This window comes from Myotis brandtii, unplaced genomic scaffold (assembly GCF_000412655.1).
Source record: "Myotis brandtii unplaced genomic scaffold, ASM41265v1 scaffold185, whole genome shotgun sequence".
Lineage (NCBI taxonomy): Eukaryota > Metazoa > Chordata > Mammalia > Chiroptera > Vespertilionidae > Myotis > Myotis brandtii.
This window is the reverse complement of record NW_005356870.1, coordinates 6,635,478-6,644,616: the sequence shown is the minus strand read 5'-3', so window position 1 is coordinate 6,644,616 and position 9,139 is coordinate 6,635,478. Positions and strand designations below refer to the sequence as shown.

Here is a 9,139-nt window from a genome sequence, read left to right as displayed (position 1 = left end):
ATCCATTGACTTGTAAATAAAACAGAAGTGAGACATTACTGTGCAATTTCAACCGAGTAAGATAATTAAACTCAGAGATGCCGCTTCCTGTTTCTCTGGTATAAACAAGGAGGCCACTCCACTGGCCTCTGCACAACCTGATGTCCGAAGGCCAATCCCTCTCTTGCCCTCCACTTTCCCGAAGGAGAACACTGGGTCGTGAGAGGATGCGAATTGGTGTAACTTTTCTGAACCGACTTGAGCTTCCTCTGCGTTTATATCTGTGTCATCTTATTCTACGACAAGCTAACATCTATTATTAATTGATGCACTAATTAAAGCCACACTTGCTGTTTCCATTAGCTTATTCCCTAAATTCTCCCGAGTTGGCTGTCTGGTTTTAATCAAAACCAAATGGTAGTCCAAGTTCCCAGCCTGGAGCAGCTAGGAGGAAGTCATTCAGGGGAGGCTCAGGCAAGCAGAAAAGATAAACAGATGATAGTTCACAAAATTTGTGTCGGACGGAGGACGCAGATACTGTGAGCTGCTTTGGAGACGTGATTCAGGGACTCTGTCAGGCTGGAGGGAAGCAGTTGCAAGTGGTTAATGTCAGCAAGGCTGTAATAGGATCAAGATGGAGTCTGTCTTCTGCTTTGCCAGCCCTGAGCTTGTGTAACTGGAGGCTTCTGAGGAGAGGGAACGCTGCATGGGCCAGGACACAGACTACTTGAATTTTGTGCAGGAATCTTGGGGTCGGGCAGCTCTTGGAGAAAACATCCCCTTTACTGGATTCTTGGGATTTTACTCACAGATCACCTCAGGTATAGTATGCAAGGCCGCAGTGTTTTAAAGCGGGAGAAGGGGAGAAGAGGATTTCACATTTAGAAGAATTACGGTATGCACATGAAATTTCGTCTTGCTCCCTTGAAAGATCTTTTGAAAGGAGAGCTGCAGAGGTATTTGGGTGAAGTTGTGTCTATACATTTAATAGAGTGGAAAAGTTGTAGGGGAGGGAGGGAACCGTGTTTTCTTTTTCTCTTTTTTTCCTCATAAGCCATGCGGGCTAGAAAAAGCTCTAGGACTTTATGACTCTCCAGCTAATCACCTCAAGAGCTTTGACAAACTCACTTCAGTTCTGTGTAAAATCAGAACTCCTACACCGCCCAGGCGGGCTCTGCGCTGCCTCTCCCTCTCCCCCTCCCTCCCCTCGTGCAGTCTCTCTCCCATGCACACTCCTCAGAGGCAGGAAATGCTTCCCAGGCAATCTGGGCCTGGTGGTGGAGGCCCCTTTCGCAAAACATCAGTCTGAGTTCAGGAGACAGAAGGCACTGGGAGCGTCTTGACAGGCTGCTGCTCCGGCTGAGGCTCCCTCCAGCTGCCCAGGGTGTTTTTGTTAGAATCACACGCTGCGCAGAACTGCTTAGAATAGAGCCATGATCTCAACCACGAAATGTGAACTTATATTTTGGAGAAACTAACGGTCCGGACTTCTTGGCTAACCTGAGCGTTGAACAATGTCATGCCTTGGCGTCGCAGCTCCTCCTTGTCTAGGTAAGACGCTGTGGACGATCTATTTCTACGCTTGGAGGCAGTCTTTGGAGAGGCAGAAAGATGGGGATAAACGTTAGCCTCTTGCAGCAAGTGGTGGATTTCCTAGGTTTTAGAGCTAAGCCATGAAAGCAGGAGTGGAAAATGTTTAGTGAGTAGAAAACTGTGAGTCAAATTGTTTTAGCAAAATGTCAATTCTAAAATAGGCTCCAGAGAGACTTGACTCTTTTCCTCCATAAACTAAGATGTTCTTTTAATCCCTTTTTATTCTTAACTTATTTATCAGTAGAGCTATCAGACCAACTTTCTGGTTACATGGCATAATATGAAGCAAACGCATATTCTCACACATAAGTGCGAGGTATAAATGAATTCTTTTTATCTCCCTCCTTTTGCCAATAGGGAGAGTAGATAGCACTAGAGTGACTTTTCTTGATAGTGAATCTCCAAAGAATATTTTGTGTCTCATTTAAAATATGAAGATTGGATTCCTCAATATTTTCCCAAACCAGCTTTAACCATAGGTCAAGCTGCTAATGTACAGCTTAAATGTTTCATTAATTTTTAACAAAAGTAAATGCGTAACCTGTCCTAAGTAGTGTTTAATCTGAGTTTTAAAATGTTAAATATCAGAATTGGATTTAATTTATATTAAATTCCCTGAATTCACTATTCAAGTCATATTTTTGTGAATATTTTTGAATAACTGAAGTAAATCCCAAAGACTAACATTCATTATTACTATTTTAAGGCAGCTGGAAATTACTACAATTATATGAAAATCTGATCATGTGTTTATAATCATAAGATTACATTTCTACCAGGCTCTAGTCTTTTTAAGGTATCTTAAATGTTTAAATGTGCAATATATGAAAAAACATATCTAGTAATGACTAAAATGACATTGATTTTTAATGTGTAACATATTGTTATATTTATATTTCTGAATATTTAGAATGAAACCAATTATTTTATAAAAGTAATATACAATGGTATGTGAAGGGAACAAATATTCACGTGTATTTCCAAACCTATTAGATGAACCCAAAATACATTAAATGAAAGATGAGAACTATTGGACAGTTGAGTCACAAGAAATTAAGTGTTGTAATTATAAACTTTTACCATTACAAGGTAACCATTTGTTGTATTAGCTAATTATTCTTAAATTCTATGCTTGTATTGATGAATTTTAACTATTCACTAACAAGTTAAGTCATGTTAGGACTTTAAAGTATGATAAAAAAAATAATCTATTTTTAAGTATGTTAAAAAAAATATAAAATACTGACTTACGTAAACTATGATTCAATAAAATTCCTGAATAGACTTTCACGGAGGAAATAGTATAAGACATCACTCTTCTAACGCTGTGATGAGGATGCCAGAGGAGCTAAGGAATCACATTCAAAAATGACCTGTCCAAGGTCACACCACTAACTAGTAGAAGAGATAACAGTGGAACCACAGTACTGTCTTATAGCTCAGATATCTTTATACTACATCGTCCTGCTCTCAAATAATAATTATGCAGAATAAAATATTCACATGTCCATGCCAAACTGGTTTGGCTCAGTGGAAAGAGCGTCAGCCTGCGGACTGAAAGGTCCCAGGTTCAATTCCGGTCAAGGGCATCTACCTTGGTTGCAGGCACATCCCCAGTAGGAGGTGTGCAGGAGGCAGCTGGTCGATGTTTCTCTCTCATCGATGTTTCTAACTTCTATCCCTCTCCCTTCCTCTCTGTAAAAAATCAATAAAATATATATATTTTTAAAATATTCACATGTCCAGTAGGGGTCTACTTTTAGACAGAAAATTTAAAAAAAATAAAAACTGCCACCAGTGTTACAGTGTGGGGGGAAAAATAATGATTTTTAAAAAGAACCTAATTTAGTAATAAAATTTTCTCAAATGAAAGTTTAAAAAAAATTTATTATGCCTTCAACAAACACTTTAAGAGAGTAACTTGTTTGTGCCTATTTTGTTACATTTCATGATTATGCCAAGAAAATCAATCCATATGCTAATAATCACAGTAATTTTAAACGTATGTTACTTAACAAGGGCTAGAAAAGAGCTTGTCTGGTTCATATCCTTGTATTCAAGGGCATCATAATGAACTCGCCTAAACAATGATGGTCAGAGATTTTACTACCCGCCCCCCGCCCCCCCGCATTGAAACTGGTTTAACGTACGTAGACTTTCCTTCTCTTAGCTAACCTAAATTTCTGTTGCTGCAAGTCTATTCCAGTTCTATGGGTTTTTCCTCAGTGGAACTATAAAAAGCCTAAATGGACATATGAAAACATAAGTGTACATTTCTAGGACCAAAAAGCCCACTCCCTTTCATCTTCCCTTCTATAGCTTATACTCAATCCTTTCGTTGATTATGTCAATGCTGAGCCTTCTGCAAGACCCTTAAGCTGTAGAATACAGGATTTGTTACAGTACATAAATAAATGTCTGACCAATGCAATGTAAAATGGGAGAGTTGGCTGGATCATCTGTATCATACCTCATATGTGACAATATATGTTGCTATGCATGCTGAAACACAGCACTTTCCAAGCCTTTCTCATAAAAACTAATGCATGTCATTTCTAGGGCATGCCATTTCTTTAGAGAAAATGTGTGCAATGATGTTTTTTTCTCTCTCATTTTTATGAAACAGATCGGATGTCATTACCATTTAAAAGTTACACTAGTCAATGCCTCCAGTGTCACCACACTCCACATTATTGGAATGAGGAATAAGTGCAGTAAAGAAATGGCCTGTATAACTGACTATATAATTCCTGGAGGGCCTGTAAAAGAAAGTACATCACTCTATTTTTTTCTTAAGGGCATTATCATTTTTTAAAACAAGAGAATTTTTAGGCATGGTATAACCTTACAGAGGATTGGGTCTTACAGGCCAAAAGTAAGTCTAAATGGAACATTTAAAATTTATCTTTTGTTTTTATCTTACTTGTTTCTTCTTGGAAAATGAATGAATTGGTGTCAGTAATCAATATTATCTTACAATGAGAATCTCTCCATAGGTATCTTATAGTACAGCAAAGATCTGAGAGATAACTTAGATCTGGATCAGAGAATTATATCAGCAAAATAGATAAATGTCAAGAATTTAGGAGATGAGGATTTAAAGAGGATGAGGGAACAGTAAAAAATCTCCAGATTTTAGGAAGTGGCATGAGTATTGTGCCTTCTTCCCCCACATGAATGCTAAGCCCCTGTGTGTATCACTTAAACTAAACAGGTTTATGGAGAAGCCCACCTACAGATTGAATTTTGTGTGGATGTAGAAATACAACATTTACTTCTATGGCTCTATTTTGGCATTAAACTGCTAGTCAGTTCACAGAGTTTTGAAAATAGATGGGCTTAGTTTTTTAGGAAGTTAAAGAGAATAAAGAAGAAATGTGGACCTTGAGACCTAGTTAAAAAAAGATTGTTTATTTTGATTCAGTGAATTATAGAGTATATAAGTGAACTTGAAACGATTATACAGGAACTCTGACACACACAAAAAGCTGGAAAGCAATGCAAACAGTATGCATATGAACTTTCACATAAATTAAGATAGATGGGTAGAGCCCCAGCTGGTTTTGTTCAGTGGTTAGAGCATCGATCCATGGACTGTGGGGATCATAGGTTCGATTCTGGTTAAGGGCATGTACCTCGGTTGTACCTCTATCTTCAGCCCAGGCCAGGGCGCATGTGGGAGGCAGCCTGTTGATGTGTCTCTCTCACATCAATGTTTCCCTCTGTCTCTCCTTTCCCTTCCACTCTTTCTAAAAATCAATACAAAAAAATGTCCTCTGGTGAGGATTAACAAATCAAACAAACAAAAAAGATAGATGGATAGAAAAAACTATTGTAGCTAGTTGTATGTGTGAAAAGGTTGTTTGGGGTTAGACTGAATTGAAGTGTTTTAGCAATACAATTCAAATAATTCAAAGATAAAATCAGTCCTATCAATGGAAATGAGATCAGAAGAAAGTACTAAAATCAGAGAACCAGTTTAGAAATTCAGTGTTTCTTTTTATTCCCAGAAACTAGCAAAATACCTAACATGTCAGGTGTTATCAATACCTGCCTGTCAATAAATGTTTGTGGAATAAATAGGATGGAAAGAGGAAAGAAAGCAAAGCAAAACCAGTCTTGAAGAGTGGGCATTGTGGAACTTTTTTCCCAAACATCCTGTAATGATAGGATAATAATTTTTAAAGTGGAAAGAAAATAAGAGGTTGTCAAGAGTCATCAGAGCCTGAGGCCAGAGGTTAACAACACTCTCATACGATGCCATTACAAATTCGGTAAGAGCTAGAAGGAAACATGAGCATCCAGAAATAGCTTGAAATTGAACGTTACATAAGGCCAGTGAGAGCAGCGCACTAGTGAGTTCTCCACAATTTAAATGGAGTGGTGTACTGAAAAGCCCAATGGGCAGTCAGAATACTGGCTCTAATTTGCATCTTTGCCACTTGATGCTCTATGATTTGAAACATGCTCCGTAACTACCTTAAGCGTCTGCTTTTTATTGGTAAAGTGGGGAAGATAAAGCAAATATTTATATTACTGGGTCATTTGAGTGTCGCGCGAGATTTTGTATGTGGAAATTGTTTTGCATACAGTATAACAAACAAATATTTTGTTTAGAAAAGCATAAGTCAATTAATCAAGAAAGAAAGAATCATGGTGTTTCACGTTTTTGGTCAAAATCGCTCATCTATGTTGAAATAACATGGGCATCCAAGGGATGGGTCCAGCTCATACTCAGCCATGGATTCTGCAGCTAAGATCAACCAAAAACTAAAGGAGTCATTGGCATTGTCTTTATCAGCATCAGCATCAAGTCACTTTGCATCAAGTGAGTTCTTGCAATATGTCATGAGTTAAGTGTTCTACACGCACTATTAGCTCATCATTGTTATTTTAGCTCAATATTATTCTTTTCCCCCCAACAATTTGTTATTATTCCCGTTATAGACATGAGAAAACTGAAGAACACAAACTTAAGTAACTAATCCAAGTCACAGGGGGGTTGAGGGAAGGAATGATTCTTTAACAGACATCCTGTCTCCACAAAAATGGAAGCTTTTTGTTACTATTACTATTATGATCATCAAAAGTTTTGAATGCACCTACTATTAACTGGATTCAGAGAAGAACACTTGGTCATAAAACCAAGCTTAAATGCACATAGATTAGATGACAAAGTAAAATGAAAACTATAAATATTAAATACAGAGGACGAAAGTTGACATCAGAGGCATTAATCCCTGGTAGGATGATTCAGACCTAACCAAAGTAGCCAAGTTCCCAATGATTTCATATTCCGGATTTTAGTGAAAGTTGAGCTATTTGAATGACTGAAGTCTTAGTATCCTGTTATCACCTAGCTATCTGAGCACCTGTGTTGATGTAGTCATATCTCTTATTTATATTTAGTGATTACTGTGTCTACCGTTAGAGTGTTCTTAGAAATGATAGCAAAGCTAAAAATAGTGGCACTTAAAGCAAAGCCACATATCACCATGCTGTTGATAAAGCATTATAATCCATGTCCCTTGTTGAATAGAAATCTCTTTTTATAATAAAGCAAAACCTCATTTCAGTCATACTGATTTGCCATCCAAAGAAAAAGGCAGTCAAACTCTTGATATCAAATTTAACTCTAAGCTATTTCCTATTGCATGAAAAATCCCATGTGAAACAAGTTCAGAGCAAAGGCGATACTTTTCTTTGGTTATAAGGGATTCTGTAGATAAAGAAATATCAAGGCAAAAAAACATAAACGATTAATTATTCATTAATGAATTTAATTGCAGAAATGTCTAAGATACACTGTAGTTCTGAATGCTCAAAGAATTCTGCGTAGGACAGGACACTTTATTAAGAATACTGTGTACTCTTTTAAAAATAAAACATGGAAGTCCAAAGAAAATACAGATATCTGGAAATTATTGCAAACATGATACAATATTGTCCTCCATGATTATGTTAATTCTGGGATCTCTTGGAAACCAATTACCCTCAGAAAAGTCTCAGTGCTATCAGGCAATATCATTAAATGTTCCAAGATTTCCTCAAATTACATGTGGGTTGCTTAAGAAAACGTTAAGAGAATCTGCAAACCTGGCGGAACTGAGCTATAAAGTGGTGGTAAGTCAAACATTGCCAGTATCTGGGCTCCTCCCTGCAAGAAAATTAGAAACTACTAAGACTACATTAAATAGCAGGAACCTGGAGGTAAAAATAGAAGGTACCATGGAAATAATACCTTGCAATTTTGTAGCACCCTGCTCTTTTCTGATGAGCTTTTTCCAGAGGATTGACAGTTAATTTTCAAGTTTGCCTGATTCCTGGAATATCTTTGCCTCTGAAAGCTAAGAATGAGAAAAAGTTTTCCAAGCTCAGGAAAAGTGAGATATACATAAAAATAGGAAAATATTAAAGAGAATGTTTTTAGTTAGATACCACTCCTTTTTTTTTTTCTAAAGACCAAAAAATGATGGAAGGTTGGGTGTGTTTCTTGGAAAAGGTGATGTACTACTTATTCCACTGACTTAGTTCATTATAGGTGGTTCATTCTATAAATTACTAAAATTGTTAATGTTTTCCAGACAGTCTAAAGGCATGAAAGCTATTTCATATATAATATTGTAAGTTTCATTAAGCAATCACCAATAAAGAATTTTAACGGGAATTTTTTTCCCCCACCAACAGCTAATGAAGCATAATGAGTAAATGCCAACATTTGGCAAAGGATGTAAAAGTAGATGGATAATTTTGTGAAGGAGTAAGACACAGACTGCTACTCAAGAAAGGAAATCTACATGAAATCAAATGGAGAGGAATTCTTACATTGTATTATGAAAGGTTTCTCTCTCCCCCACAGCCTAATTTGGATTAGGTAGCATGAATATTTTAAAGAAAAAGCACTAATTGTTTTTTACTAACAGTTGGCCACTCTAACTAGACTCATAAAAATGCTTTTTTAAATGTGTTGTTATTATCTTTTCTTGCTATTTGTCCATACATTTACATAAAAATTTCAGAAAAATTATATCTGTTCTATGATTTCTTGCTGCTCTTAGGCATCTTGTATATGCAACATCAGTTTGGCAATGAAAAGCAATCCTCTGCATGTTGCCATTGATTCAGGGGCAATAGGAAGATGCCAAAAGGTACGCAATTTAGTTTGTTAGATAATTTTTTCTTTGACATCTCCATAAAAAAATGAATTTCATTTTAGCTTCCACAAATGCTCACTGTAATCAAGATTTCCTTTGACATTAGTGAGAGCACCTTTGAAGAGCTGTGTTAATCTGTGATACTGTCTGTTTCTGTGTTGTTGATTCTGTTCTAATTATCTAATTCAATTCCAAGTGTTTGGGGCACTCACTATGTGGAAAGGAGACTTCTTGAGAGTAGGCTAAGATACATTAAGATTTCAAATCACTATAGATGGCCCCAGTCTCTCCATCTCACTGGACCCTTTTCATGTAGTAACAAAACAGGCCGGTATTGAAAAGTTCTTTTCTTGACTTAGCTGCATTCTCTATTCTTGCAAGACAGCATTTCAGAGAGTTTAACCTACTTTTAA

General features: G+C 36.8%; 1 protein-coding gene across 1 annotated transcript in view; it reads left to right on the top strand.

Moving 5' to 3' along the window:
* The first annotated feature begins 1,212 nt into the window (after positions 1 to 1,212).
* DLC1 (DLC1 Rho GTPase activating protein) overlaps positions 1,213 to 9,139 on the top strand; it is a 371,700-nt gene continuing 363,773 nt past the window's right edge. The window contains exon 1 of the mRNA XM_005864066.2: positions 1,213 to 1,530. The gene's annotated coding sequence lies outside the window, so the exon portion shown is untranslated. The remainder of the gene's footprint in view (positions 1,531 to 9,139) is intronic.